The sequence below is a fragment of the Manis javanica genome, chromosome 1 (assembly GCF_040802235.1).
Source record: "Manis javanica isolate MJ-LG chromosome 1, MJ_LKY, whole genome shotgun sequence".
Taxonomy (NCBI): domain Eukaryota; kingdom Metazoa; phylum Chordata; class Mammalia; order Pholidota; family Manidae; genus Manis; species Manis javanica.
In genome coordinates, this window is record NC_133156.1 from 88,685,519 (window position 1) to 88,702,096 (window position 16,578).

Here is a 16,578-nt window from a genome sequence, read left to right on the forward strand (position 1 = left end):
TGAGCCCCCTTCTGGTCTAATCTCAGTTTTTGCTCTCACTACCTTAGCCCTGCCCTATACCAAATCCAGGGAAGGAGAGCACTAGTGGTGAGGAAAGGAAAAAAGCACAACAATCTGCCTCGCAATTCTGTCCCAGGCCATGAAAACAACTAATTCCTCAGAAAATAACGATCACTGTGCTGGCCATTTCTCTATTTGTCCTCAGATTTATTCCTTACTCTTTCCTTGTTCTGCTCTGCATTGTAGGAACCTGACCCCAGCAAACTGCATTTCCAGGCTCTTTGACAACTGGTTTCTAGTTAGAATGGACCACTGTCTCCTTTCTCTCTCTCTTTTGTGTACTCAGGCTCTGTCTCCACAGTGGTTCCATTTCTACCATGGTTCTCTCTCTCTCCAGGCTTCCTAAGCTCTGGTTCCATCACCTCCTCCCCTTTCCCTCCAGTTGTGGGAGCAATAGCAGTTCCCTGCCATTGGCAAACTCAGTGTTGCTTCACTGACTTGACTGCCTTCTCAGTTTTCCCATTACTTTTATGATTGCTTCCCCACATTAAATTTTCTTCTATTAAAATACTTTGGTTCTGTTTTCCTACCTGGACCCTAACTGATTCTGTCACCTTTCAAATTGCCACCTATTATAAACTATACTTCAATAATAAATAAAAAAACTTAAAAAAAAGAAAGTCCTACCATATGCTACTAATACTTACTCTAGTTTTATGCTTATAAGCAGAATTTCCCCCCTTAATACATTGCTAGTATTTATTTGCTTCATATCTACTCTGAAGTTTTGAAATAAAATTGCCCATCTTGTATAAAAGTGAAATATTTTAAAATCATAGTCTAGCTGTTAATTTCTCAAGACCAGAGTTAGCAGCTTTTGTTTTGGCAAATCCCTATCAGGTGTTGGATACTGATCTAGACAACTTGAAAGCTAGACAATATTTTCTCAAATCTTCACAAAAATCTGCAAGATGATTACTACTGCCTATTTACCACAGCAGAAAACTGAGGCTCTGAGAAGTAAAGCAACTTGAGCAACATAACATAGCTTGTAGGTGGTGAGGCTTGGCTCCACACATATCTGTCTGACATGTGGGCTTTCCACTAGCCCATTCTACTTTTCTAGCACACTTCATGCTTATCTTCACATTAAGCAGTGTCTGTTTGTCCTCATGATTTTAATAGCACAAACAAGATGTATTATATCCTTACATAATAACTTTAGGACCACTTGAAAGATATATGAATTTAGGAAATATTAAGTACACAGACAGGGAATCGGTTATGTCTTCATTAGGTCAACAATTGTACGTGGCTTCCAACGTCATTCCAAGTACTACTTGTACATTTGAGCCATGGAAACAAAATCTAGTTAATGGGCTAATTCTATTATGTAAAACCAATCATATGTTCCAATATCCATTGAGCTCCACAGTGAAGCTAATCTAGAATAGATACTTCCACTTATTCTATAAAAAATGGAGAAATGAAACCAAAGCAGTTGTTTTACCTAATTACTGAACTTGTGGGGTTTTTTTCATTTTCTAATTTTTATATCCCTCTTGACCTTAATTTTCTATAGGTTTTTTTTTTTGAGAGGGCATCTCTCATATTTATTGATCAAATGGTTGTTAACAACAATAAAATTCTGTATAGGGGAGTCAATGCTCAATGCACAATCATTAATCCACCCCAAGCCTAATTCTCATCAGTCTCCAATCTTCTGAAGCATAACGAACAAGTTCTTACATGGTGAACGAATTCTTACATAGTGAATAAGTTCTTACATGGTGAACAGTACAAGGGCAGTCATCACAGAAACTTTTGGTTTTGATCACGCATTATGAACTATAAACAATCAGGTCAAATATGAATATTCGCTTGATTTTTATACTTGATTTATATGTGGATCCCACATTTCTCCCTTTATTATTATTATTATTTTTATTTTTAATAAAATGCTGAAGTGGTAGGTGGATGCAAGATAAAGGTAGAAAACATAGTTTAGTGTTGTAAGAGAGCAAATGTAGATGATCAGGTGTATGCCTGTAGACTATGTGTTAATCCAAGCTAGAGAAGGGCATTAAAACATCCACGAATGCAGAAGATTTCTCTCAAAACAGGGGGTGTGAGGTTCTAAGCCTCACCACTATTGATCCCCAATTTCTCACCTGATGGCCCCCCTGCAACTGTGCCTGTCTTAGGTTGTTCCTCCCTTGAGGAATCTTACCTGTCTCTGGCTAACCAGTCATCTTCCGGGGCCATACAGGGAGATGTAAAGTTGGTAAGTGAGAGAGAAGCCATATTGTTTGAAAAGGTTAGCTTTTTACTTCTTTGCAGATTTATGCCCTGTGGTTTCTATGCCCAGCATTTGTCTTGAGGTATCTTTACCACTTGGAGGAATTATGATACTCGGTAAATTCGATATGAGGCACGAATTCTATTTAAGGGTTGTAATTAGGAAGGAAGAAGAAAAGCTATAGAGGTAGCAGACAGAAGAAAACATGGGAGGATTGATTATTTCTTTGACATATCTTCTTGTAGAGTAACTTAAGCATGTATAGGTTTTAAACTACTAATTAAATTGCACACACACATTAACATAATAGGAATACAGTTACATAACCAAAGCAGATCTATAATTACCGGCCATCTCCAGTGAAGCCAAGAAAACAGTTAGGCACCCTAGGCATTTGTGAAAATTTGTCTATGATATGATGGATATTGTCCAACTGTACTTGAACAGTCTGATAGAAATCAGACAAATTAAAACAACCCATTCCTGGGAACTGTTCACATCCCATATGTTCTTTTAACAGTAGATAGTCTGTAGTTGTAAGATTTTGGAGCGTACAACTTGCACTTCTCCTAATTCTTGGTTGAGTTCCAACAATATAGATCCAGTCAAATTTGTTGTTTTACTGAAAGCACAGGCCAGCTTAGATATCTCCTTCTTCATTCCAATGGCAAGTCCAGGAACCAGTGGGATGGATGCAGTTACATCTGCAGCATTGCCTGGATCTTTGTTGAGGTTTTTTGATGATCATCTTCTGGTATGAGTCTTCCAGAGAGTGCTGATGTTGGAAGTTCTTCTTCATATCGTATCTTAGTTCATTTTCTGGGTAGCCAAATTAGGCTTTGATCCTCTGTATAAACACAAACAGACCCTCTGCCCACACTTTGATATGCCCTTTATACCATTGTGTAGAATTCATTGGAGGTCACCACACAGGAACTGTTTTGGTTTTTTTTTTTAAGAGAAAGGAATATTATCAGAAAAGTGTACCTCCATAGCTGATCATCTGACACCCTTTAAGTGATCAAAATTAAGGATATTTAAAGCATGCATTAATCGTTGATTTACAGTTAGTTATATCCTATCAGGGAGTAATCCCCCTTCTCTTTCTTTTTTTTTGTTATCTTTAATCTACACTTACATGAAGAATATTATGTTTACTAGGCTCTCCCCTATACCAGGTCCCCCCTATAAACCACTTTCAGTCACTGTCCATCAGCATAGCAAAATGTTGTAGAATCACTACTTGTCTTCTCTGTGTTTACAGCCCTCCCCTTTCTCCCTCCCCCCTCATCCATGCTAATCTTAATACCCCCTTTCTTGAACTTGTGTTTTGAATGGAGGAAACTACTTGCTAAGAGAAGCTGAAACTTTTAGCAAAGAAACAGGAGCTATAATGAAGACAGTTCTCAAACACTGCAAGATTTAAATCCAAAAAGCATTCTAGTATCTTATTTACTTATGAACATGAGGGTGTGTGCACACAGGTTGTATATTATTTTTCAAGTACCCTGTCCAAAGAAACTAGAAAGTGTCAACCAAAGAAGTGCTGAGACCAAGATTTCAAGAGAGAATTAACAACAAAGGAGGAAAGAATAGATTTCACTTGAAATAGAAAGTGAAACATGATTCAGCCTTTCCCTTTTTGCTATCACATCCTTAACCCCTGGCAATTGCCTTCAATAATTACAAATCCTCAGAAGGAATCTGGCCTAATTTCACAGATATCATGGTATATCCACATGTAGCTTTGTATTTTGGGGAGTTTTCTGTGACAAGTTGACTTTCCATACTGGTTTCTCAGTGCTGCCTGGCATTCCACTGTTGCCAATTCCTTTCAGTATTGGTTGTTATGGGTTATGAAATGACAAATGAATCATAATATATAGTTGAGTAAAACACAAGAACCCTATTCCACTCTCCTGAAAAAAAAAATCTCACAATCTACAATTTCATATATTTTTAAGACAAAAAGAAAAGATTTCTTAGATGTTCTACTGTCCTAAAAATGCCTATGCCCTAATCTCTTATATTAATTAGCACAGATGATCAGAAATTGATTCTATGTCATTGTTTATCCCAATGTAAAGTCAAGATATATAGAGTTTAGTTCTGATTAATTTATCAAAAACATTATAGAAATAAAAATCCTACATTTGATGGTCATTTCAACACCTGATAATAAAATTTTACTTTCCAATAAAATCTGATTTCTACCACCTAATGGGGACATTCTGTTCACCATTTGAGGCCATGCCTTTAAAATTTCAAATGCTTTTAAGTGGAACTTAACGATAAAATTGTTTTCTAGACTTCGACTTGTTTTCTAGACTGTAAAATATATTCATTACAAAGCAGATGGGCTTATTTCATATCTTATTTTTAGAAACTCCTAGGGAAGACTTTTACATAAATTTTCATGATTGAGTTCTGCCTCTAAGAGAATAGCTAATCCTGTTTTATTCACCACAAGACCCTTTTTGCTAAGACTTACTTTCTTTTCAAAAACATCATAGTGCTAATGCATTTAGCATTTCAGGTGGGAGTAAACAATGCATCCTCTAAAGGTCTAGCACTTTGTCAGCAGTCAGTAGGTCTGGGTTTAAGACCTGTCTCTACCACCAACTAGTCCATGTCACCTTGGAAAACTGTGTTAGTTTCTTTGAACCTAAGTTTCAACATCCATGCAAAGGGATAACAATTACAGCTACATGTCATTTACAGGATCCATGTGAAATAATGAAATTTATATAAGCGTACTTGGGAATCTGCCCATTCTCTAAATCTTGAGAACTTCATGCATGGCTAACACGGTGCCAGCGAAACAGGAAACACTCACCTATGTTCTCAGTCCCAAATTTCTAAGGTTTTCTATATTCCAACAGTCTGGCCAAAGAGTCAAAAGAGGAAGAGCAGGAAAATAAAAAGATTTCCTTTTATTTAACTTTCAGATACTTACCTCTGCAAAGGCAATCTTCCAAAGAGTGTTTCCTGAACAATAATCTTTTTTTAAATTCGAACATTGAAAGAGACTCCAAATGCTTTTGATTCAAAATCAAGAAGTGAAAGATTAGAAATAATTAGTTAAGAAGTCCCGTTGTTAGTTAGCCTATTTGCTCCAACACAGAATAGTAGTTTCTAGTAGGCAATGCATATATTATCATCAACAAGATCAGGCACACTCAGAATTCTGTCTTGAAAGTTGTATCAAATGGAATAATACGAAATGCTGATAATATAATATTTTGTCTTACTGAGTGAAAATATTCTAATTACCCCACCTGTTATTTTTTTTCTTAATGACAATTTGGAGGATTTTAAAAGTAAAAGTGGTAATATTGGAAGACAAATAATCCAGGGAACTTTAGAATAGTGAAAACTAACAACTAAGAAATTTTACAGAAGTTCCTCAAAGCATTTAATCTTGAGGCAAATTGTTTTCTTTTTGGATAGCAAAAAAACAGACACAATCGCCCCCTGAAACACCTTTCATGGAGAGTAAGAAAGTAAAGAAAGGGAGAGAGGATTCATGCTCAAACCCTCTGAGATGCAGTACCAGGGACCAGATTTACTCTTCCATCCGAAAAAAAAATGAAAAAATCCAGCAAAAATACATGACAAGACAGTTTTCAAGACAATGGACATCAAGTGATGAAAGCCTATTATCCCTGAGAGATGGGAAATGACCAAGTGAGCCCTACGTTTTCCCAGCTACAACCTTGGAGTTTCAGGCCGCAGTGTAGAGATGGAGCACCAGTCAGAGCCTGCTGGACTTCCCAAGTTGAGGAGACAGAGCTGAGTCCAGGGAGCACAAGGCAGCCAGAGTATCAGAGAGACAAGAGCTGCACATACAGAGAACCCCACAGATTGGTGGAGGGTCTTCCTCAAAGATTCAACTGAGTACTGATCAGAGCATATAAGGATGACTGGCAGGTACTCAGGATTAGAAAAATTATTCAGCCATAAAATAAAATAAATCCTACCATTTGCAACAACATGGATGGAGCTACAGGGTATTAAGCTCAGTGAAATAAGCCAGGTAGAGAAAGACAAGTACCAAATGATTTCCCTCATTTGTGGAGTACAAGAAGAAAGCAAAACTGAAGGAACAAAACAGTAGCAGACAGACTCCAAGAAGGGACTAGCGGTTACCAAAGGGAGGGGTGGGGGAGGGTGGATGGGGGAGGATGGATGGGGAGGAGTGAGAAGGGGACCAAGGGGCATTATGACTAGCACAGACAATATAGGTAGGTCACGAGGAAGGCAGTACAGCACAGAGAAGACAAGCAGAGACTCTGTAGCATCTTACTGCACTGATGGACAGGGACTGCAGTGGGGTTGGGGAGACTTGATAATATGGGTGAATGTTGAAACCACAAGGTTGTTCGTGTGATGCCTACATACAATTGTACATCAATGATATTTTAATTTTTTAAAAAAGGAATTAGTGCATTGGGGAAAAAGGTTAAGATGATACGTTTTATGTTATTATAGGTACTTTACCACAATTTTTAAAAATCTGAACTCTCAGGTAAGTTATGTAGGACTGTCTTGAGGTTGTCCACAAATTTATACTTGCACTGTCAGATAATTCATTTTGTGTAGACTTCAGAATAAAGCATCTTGTGCTATTTGCTTAATTTAAGACTGTTTAAGCTTTCAGGTATTCAAGAAAGACAAGTTATTAAATACCTGTCAGAATGTGAGTGAATCAGATTGTTCTCCACACTTTATAGCCAAAATATATACAGATAAATTACATGCTAAGGCCATCAACAGATCCTGATTTCATATTCGGGCTGATTACAGCAGTCTCCTTGTTCTAGCTGACTGATTTGGTAAAAATATGTGCTATAACTTGACATTATTAACACACTGTCAAACAGCTCATCGAAGATTTTGTTTGGAAAAAAGAAACAGTCTGCAGTTATAAGAATATGGAAAGGCCTTCTCCTAGATGAACAGTAGATATATGTTTAGGATAGGGAAAAGGGGGAAACCATTCTATAGAGATTTTTGATTGAGAAGAAAAAGCATGAAATGAATACTGACAGGAAAATAACAGTTGATAAGGTGGAGAAAAATAAGATTTTAATAAAGCTTACAGTTAGATCAAGTAGGACAAATGTCTACAAGTCCAGCTGAATCTATATATATACACACATAAATATGTATATATATGTAGTACATAAATATAGCACAATATATTTATATGTGTGTATATAGTATATATTTTATTATAGATTTATTTATAAGATATATTATATATAAATGTATTAATATATATTTCATAGATCTACAAATAAAAATGTGGAATGATAAAATTCAAATCGGTTATATATGGGGTTTCAGACTCCTCTGTTCCTAATCTGATCAGTTCAAATTCTATTTCCCACTGAAAGATATTTATTTATTATAGGGAGAAAATATAGTCTCATAGAAAATAACTATTGATAAGCTAGTCCAATAGGTGTGACTAGCTAAGGAAGAAATTTAATTACCAGGCAGAAATGATTGGGAGCAAAAACAAAACTTACTAATACATATTATTCTGTCATGTTAGAGAAAAAATATGATGTATGCCTTGAAGCCTAAATAAAGACAGCTGTCAATGTATATAATTTAATATCAGGCTAAAATTTAAATTGGTAATAAATCTTGCAGAATTGAATCAAGAAAATACAACATGATATTCCCCTCCCTCACTCCTAAAGTAGCTTTTTTAAAGTTTGGACTAGGTGAATGATTCCCCCAGAGGTAGGAAAAATTTAAAGTTTAAGATTATTCTTTGCAAATTTGTGGTCATGGTGAAGTATTAACTGATTTAGAAGTAGGGACTGTTCTCAGGAGCTAGGCAAGCAGAAGGGACAGGGAAATGAGCCAGAATTCCTGGGCCATGAAGCCAAACAACTTTATGATGTGGTTTTAGCACACTAAGACCTGCCTATTTTATTTATCCTAAAAATAGAAATGGACTGCAGAGTCAGAACAGTAAAAGGAAGTATGCAGCATTAAAGATGAATTGTAGCTTTTTTTGCTTATCTACAAAGTGGGACCTTGAGATTGAGTTAGGCACCAAGCCTTATGGTCTGAAGTAAAACATCAAATACACAGCCATTAGAAAAAGAGTCAGCAGACCATAAATTTCTACCCTTAAATATAAAAATAATCATGTTCTTTGGGGAGAATTCTACAGTGGATTAGAAGCAAATCATAACACTATGAATGTCTGCATATACTTTCCATCACAAGTAACTAGATACATGTGATGAACCCAGAAGCCAAGGATCATACTAATTTGAAAAGTGCCTGGAAGAAAGCCATGCACAACAGGATATTAATTAATACTAAAAAGGAACTTTGAGAAGAAATAATATTTAAAGCTTAGTTGTATTAAACGAGATTAAATACAAAAATCTGCTTTAAAATCTTTATTCATAGAGTTATATATACTGCTATAGAAAGATATCTAGGATATATTGTCCATACAAGGGCATGATGCAAAATGGATTATTTATTTTTAGAAAATATATGAATACAATAATATTTAGCCCTCAAATAATGACTTTAATTAACTTCTGAAGATCCTGCCATTAAGTGAAAAGGTGTTTGTATTCCTTTTAATAGGGAGAAATAATAGTCTGTCTCATTTCAAGACACCAAAACATTTTTCACAAATAGAAAATTCTATCAATAGATGATATAAGCAATAAAATGTAAAAGCATATCAGCACAGTTTGCACATAATATGTAGTAAATGAAAGGGTATTGTTGTCATCAAAGGATAAAGATTCATATTTTGATGGAAGAGGGGTATGAGGGACTTTTTCTTTGAAAGGTGTTGGAAGGATAGATGACTGATTTTCAGACGGACAATTCTTTGATGGCTAACTGGTTATCTTACACTCGAAGTGCCTACAATCAACTGAAGAGTTGTTGTCATTATTGCTAAAAGTAATTTAAAACTTGGAGAAATGTATAATATACATAAAATTTAACCATAGTTATTGCCAGAGACTGGAGTATAAGCCACATTTACTTTCTATACTATGTATCTCATAATATTTAAAATTCACAGTAAACATGTATTTATACTCACAGAAAATAAAAGGTGAAGAAAAGCTGTTTAGTTTTCTTGAAAAAAACATGAAACTTTAAGCTGGAGGTTGATACCCTTTTCACATATAAAGTGAATACAAACTGACAGGATTAGTTACATGATTTCTGGAGCCCAGCGTAAATTGAAATTATGGTGCCTTTTATTCAAAATTATTAAGAAATTCAAGATGGTGACAGGACAGCATTACACCACGTGCAAGATCTTTCTTAGTAGGGCCCAGGATGACTGCACAGGTTACATATCCATGAAGCCTGCCTGCCCTGCAAAAACACTAAGGATCTACTATAAAATGGACAAAGGATATGAAAAGACAATTTTCAAAAGACAATGTACAAACACTGTAAGTAAATGAAATATTCAAACTCATTAACACAGAAACACAAATTAAAATAACATGCCATTTCTAATACTATTTGGCTATAAAAAGAAAAGAAATTCTCCCATTTGCAACAACATGGATGGATCTAGAGGGTGTTATGCTCAGTGAAATAAGCCACAAAGAGAAAGACAAATACCAGATGATTTCACTTATTTGTGGAGTATAAAAACAAAACGAACAGAAGGAACAAAATAGCAGTAGATTCATAGACACTGAGAAGGGACTAGTGGTTACCAAGGGGGAGAGGTTGGGGTGGGTGGGGATAGTGGGAAGAGGATAAAGGGGCACAATAATTTAGAATCACAGTACAGTTTGGTCATGGGGATGGCAGTACAGCATGGACAATACAGTCAATGATTCTGTAACATCTCACTATGTTGATAGATAATGACTGCACTAGAGGGGGTGAGGATTTAATAATATGGGTAGTTGTTGAACCACTGTGTTGTATATTTGAAACCAACATAAGACTGTGTATCAACTACACTTTAATTTAAAAACACATGCCATTTCTTTTACATGTATATATTTAAATGATGAATATAGGCTTTAAATATATACTTTTAAATGATAACACCATTTGTTCAATCAGATAGTAAAATTGGGTATCTCATACACTTTGAATGAGTAGTTCTCCTTTTAGAAATTTAATGAAATGACATAAAATAAACACAAAGTATATGGACAAAGATATTTTCACCAGAACATTCAAAGTCCAACATTGGAGCCATACAATAGATTTTAATTAGCATGAAAATGCCTATTTTTAACTAAATAATTTCATACCTTATAACCCAGAAACTCCATTTCTATGTATTTACCTCAAAAAACATATATCAAACATATATCAAAGAATGTCCTTATAACAATGTTTGAATAGGAAAATAGTGAACTAACTCAGAAAAAGGACTAAATAAACAGTAGTATTTTCATTTTCATATGGGGAAACTCCAGTTAGGAGTTTGTTCAGAATTAAATTAAAAAAACACTTTGAAAAATTTAAAGCCTCTGCTCCACAAAAGAATAAGAAGACAAGCCAAAGAATGGGAGACAATATTTGTAAAAGACACATCTGATTCAACGCATGCTTTAAACATCCTTAATGTTGATCACTTAAAGGGTGTCAGATGATCAGCTATGGAGGTACTTTTTTCTGATAATATTCCTTTCTCTTAATTAAAAAAAAAAAAAAAAAAAGCAGTTATTGTGTGCTGACCTCCAATGAGTTCTGCACAGTGGTATAGAGGGCATGTCAAAGTGTGGGCAAAGGGTCTGTTTGTTTCTATGCAGAAGATCAAGGCCTAGCTTGGATACCCAGAAAACGAACTAAGATACGATATGAGGAGGAGCTTCCAGCATCAGCACTCTCTGGGAGACTTGTGCCGGGGGATGATCATCAAAAAGCCTCCACAGGGATCCGGACGATGCTGCGGTTGTGGCTGCATCCAGCCCACCGTCTCCTGGACTTGCCATAGGAATGAGGAGGGAGATGTCTAGGCTGGCATGTGCATACAGTGAGACAACGAATTTGACCGGATCTGTACTGTTGGAACTCAACCAGGAGTTGGGAGGGGTGCAAGTTGTAGCACTCCAAAATCTCATGACTATAGACTATCTATGGTTAAAAGAACATATGGGATGTGAACAGATCCCAGAAATGGGCTGCTTTAATTTGTCTGATGGTTCAAGTACAGTTGGACAATATCCATCATATCATAGATAAATTTTCACAAATGCCTAGGGTGCCTAAATGGTTTTCTTGGCTTCACTGGAGATGGATGGTAATTATAGATTTGCTTTGTTTATGTCACCATATTCCTATTATGTTAATATGTGTGTGCAAGTTAGTTAGTATTTTAAAACCTATACATACTTAAGGTACTCTACAAGAAGATATGTCAAAGAAATAATCAATCCTCCCATGTTTCCTTCATATGCTACATCTATAGCTTTTCTTCTTCCTTCCTAATTACAACCCTTAAATAGAATTCATGCCTCATATCGAATTTACCGAGTATCATAATTCCTCCAGGTGGTAAAGATACCTCGAGACAAGTGCTGGGCATAGAAGCCACAGGGCATAAATCTGCAAAGAAGTAAAAAGCTAACCTTTGCAAACAATATGGCTTCTCTCTCACTTACCAACTTTACATTTCCCTGTATGGCCCCGGAAGATGACTGGTTAGCCAGAGACGGGTAAGATTCCTCAAGGGAGGAACAACCTAAGACAGGCACAGTCGCAGGGGGGCCATCAGGTGAGAATTTGGGGATCAACAGAGGTGAGGCTCAGAACCTCACCCCCCCTGCTTTGAGAGAAATCTTCTGCATCTGTGGATGTCTTGCTGCCCTTGTCTAGCCTGGATTAATACTTGGTCCATAGGCACACACCTGATCATCTGATCATCTACATTTGCCCTCTTACAGCACTAAACTATGTTTTCTACCTTTATCTTGCATCTACCTATCACTTCAGCATTTTATTTAGAATAAAAATAATAATAATAATAGGAGAAATGTGGGATCAACATATATATCAAGTACAAAACTCAAGCGAATATTCATATTTGACCTGATTGTTTATAGGTCATAACGCATGATCAAAACCGAAAGTTTCTGTGATGAATGCCCTTGTACTGTTCACCATGTAAGAATTTATTCACTGTGCAAGAATTCGTTCACCATGTAAGAACTTGTTTGTTATGCTTCAGAAGATTGGAGACTGACGAGAATTAGGCTTGAGATGGATTAATGATTGTACATTGAGCATTGACCCCCCTATACTGAATTTTATTGTTGTTAACAACCATTTGATGAATAAATATGAGAGATGCCCTCTCAAAAAAAAAAAAAAAAAAAAAACCTCTGGAGCCAGGATGAAGAAAGATGCAAGGGAATCTCCTTCCTATCACCCTAAAAAGCATGAGAATTTTAATAAACAATGTTAATAGAAAACTGAAAAAAAAAAAGACACATCTGATAAGCAGTGTTATCTAAAACATAAAAGAACTTTTAAAACTCAACAAGAGAAAAACAACACAATTAAAAAATGCGCCAAAGATCTGAACAATACCTCACCTAAGAAAATATACAGATGGCAAAGAACATATGAAAAGATGCCCCACATCATATGTCATCAGGGAATACTAATTAAAACAATGTTTAAACTTACAATTAAAGAAACAAGAAAAAGAAGAACAAATGAAACCCAAAGTTAGTAGAAGAAGGGACATAATAAAGATCAGAGCACAAATAAATAAAATAGAGAATAAAACAATAGAAAAAAATGAAACCAGGAGCTGGGTCTTTGAGAAAATAAACGAAATAGATAAACCCTTAGTGAGACTTATCAAGTAAATAAGAGCGGGTACACACATAAACACAATCAGAATTAAAGAAGGAATAGTCACAATGGATACCACAGAAAGACAAAGAATTATTAGAGAATACTATGAAAAATTACATGCCAATAAATTAGACAACCTAGAAGAAATGGACAACTTCCTAGAAAAATCAACTTTCCAAGATTGACCCAGGAAGAAACAGAAAATCTGAACAGACCAATTTCCAGCAATGAAATTGAATTGGTAATCAAAAAACTACCTAACTCTCGCAGTCAGTACCCCGAGGCCGCGTTGGCTCCCGAGCTGCCGCCACCTGGGCCCATCCCCGTGGCGCCCTCGGAGAACCTCCAGGCCAGAGATCAGCGTGAGCGGGCGGCTGGGGCTGCCTGGATGAGAGAGGCGGGTGTGGGCTTGAGGGGAGCGTGATGGGAGGCCTCCCACCCGGCCTCGCTCAGGTGCCCGGGGCTCCAAAAAAAAGAGAAAAAAAACTACCTAAGAACAAAACCCCTGGAGCAGATGGTTTCACTGCTGAATTTTATCAAACATTTAGTAAAGACCCAATACCCATCCTCCTTAAAGTTTTCCAAAAAGTAGAAGAAGAGGGAATACTCCCAAACTCATTCTATGAGGCCAAAATCACTCTAATACCAAAACCAGGCAAAGAAACCGCACACACAAAAAAATTACTGACCAATATCACTGATGAACATAGATGCAAAATACTCAATGAAATATTAGCAAATCAAATTTAAAAATACATCAAAAAGATCATCCATCATGATCAGGTCGGATTCATCCCAGGGATGCAAGGATGGTATAACATTCAAAAATCCATCATCATCATCCACCACTTAAACAAAAAGAGGGACAAAAACCACATGATCATCTCCATAGATGCTGAAAAAGCATTTGACAAAATTCAACATCCATTCATGATAAAGCTCTCAACAAAATGGGTATAGAGGCAAGTACCTCAACATAATAAAGGCCATACATGACAAACCCACAGCCAACATCATACTTAACAACAAGAAGCTGAGAGCTTTTCCTTTAAGACCAAGAACAAGACAAGAATGCCCACTCTCCCCACTTTTATTCACCTTAGTTCTGGAGGTCCTAGCCACGGCAATCAGATAACACAAAGAAATAAAAGGCATCCAGATTGGCAAAGAAGAAGTCAAACTGTCCCTATTTGCAGATGACATGATATTGTACATAAAAAACCCTAAAGAATCCATTCCAAAACTACAAGATCTAATATCTGAATTCAGTAAAGTTGCAGGATACAAAATTCATACACAGAAATCTGTTGCATTCCTATACATTAACGATGCACTAGCAGAAAGAGAAATCAGGAAAACAATTCCTTTCACAATTGCATCAAAAAGAATAAAATACCTAGGAATAAACCTAACCAAGGAAGGGAAAGACTTATACTCTGAAAACTACAAGACACTTATGAGAGAAATTAAGAAGAAACCAAAAAATGGAAACACATTCCATGCTCATAGATAGGAAGAATTAATATTGTCAAAATGGCCATCCTGCCTAAAGCAATCTACAGATTCAGTGCAATCCCTATCAAAATACCAACAGCATTCTTCAACAAAGTAGAGAGTAAATAGTTCTAAAATTCATATGGAACCAGAAAGACCCCGAATAGCCAAAGCAATCCTGAGGAGGAAGAATAAAGCAGGGGGAATTATGCTCCCTGACTTCAAGCTCTACTACGAAGCCACAGTAATCAAGACAATTTGGTACTGGCACAAGAACAGACCCATGGACCAATGGAACAGACTAGAGAGCCCAGATATAAACCCAAGCATATATGGTCAATTAATATACAATGAAGGATCCATGGATATACAATGGGGAAATGACAGCCTCTTCAACAGCTGGTGTTGGCAAAACTGGACAGCTACATGTAAGAGAATGAAACTGGATTATTGTCTAACCCCATACACAAAAGTAAACTGAAAATGGATCAAAGACCTGAATGTAAGTTATGAAACCACAAAACTCTTAGAAGAAAACATAGGCAAAAATAGCTTGAATATAAACATAAGCAATTTTTTCCTCAACACATCTTGGGCAAGGGAAACAAAAGCAAAAATGAAGAAATGGAACTATGGCAAACTAAAAAGCTTCTGTACAGCAAAGGGCACAATCAATAGAACAAAAAGGCATCCTACAATATGGGAGAATATATTCATAAATGACATATCCGATAAAGGGTTGACAATCCAAATTATATAAAGAGCTCATGCACGTCAACAAACAAAAAGCAAATAAGCCAATTAAAAATTGGGCAGAGGAGCTGAACAGATACTTCTCCAAAGAAGAAATTCAGATGGCCAACAGGCACATGAAAAGATGCTCCACATCACTAATCATCAGAGAAATGGAAATTAAAACTACAATGAGATATCACCTCACACTAGTTAGGATGGCCAACATCCAAAAGACAAACAACAGCTAATGTTGGTGAGGATGTGGAGAAAGGGGAACCCTCCTACATTGTTGGTAGGAATGTAAATTAGTTCAACTATTGTGGAAAGCAGTATGGAGGTTCCTCCAAAAACTAAAAATAGAAATACTATTTGACTCAGGAATTCCCCTCCTAGGAATTTACCCTAAGAATGCAGGAGCCCAGTTTGAAAAAGACATATGCACCTCTATGTTTATCACAGCACTATTTACAATAGCCAAGAAATGGAAGCAACCTAAGTGTCCATCAATAGATGAATGGATAAAGAAGATGTGGTACATATACACAATGGTATATTATTCAGCCATACAAAAAAAAAACTAATCCTACCATTTGCAACTACATGGATGGAGCTAGAGGATATTATGCTCAGTGAGATAAGCCAGGCTGAAAAAGACAAGTATCAAATGATTTCACTCATCTGTGGAGTATAAGAACAAAGAAAAAACTGAAGGAACAAAACAGCAGCAGATTCACAGAACCCAAGAAAGGAGTAACAGTTACCAAAGGGAAAGGGACTGGGAGGATGGGTGCGAAGGGAGGGATAAAGGGGAAAAAGGAGCATTATGATTAGCAGACATAATGTAGGGATGCAGGGCATGGGAAAGGAGGTACAACACAGAGAAGACAAGTAGTGATTCTATAGCATCCTAGTATGCTGATGGACAGTGACTGTAATGAGGTATGTGGTGGGGACTGGATAACGAATGGGGGGAGTCTAGTAATCATAACGTTGTCATGTAATTATAGATTAATGACACCAAAAAAAAGGGCTTTATTACTTAGAGCAGAGGCAGCATGAGTGTCATGTTTGCATTTGTTCCCTTGACCACCAAGATCTCCTGAGGGAGATAGAGAGAAGGGTCCAGATAAATGTTGCACACACGGTGGGTTTATATCCCAACTGAGGAACTCAGCTGTATTTAGGAAATCCCAATCTTTAAAAGTTGTTGA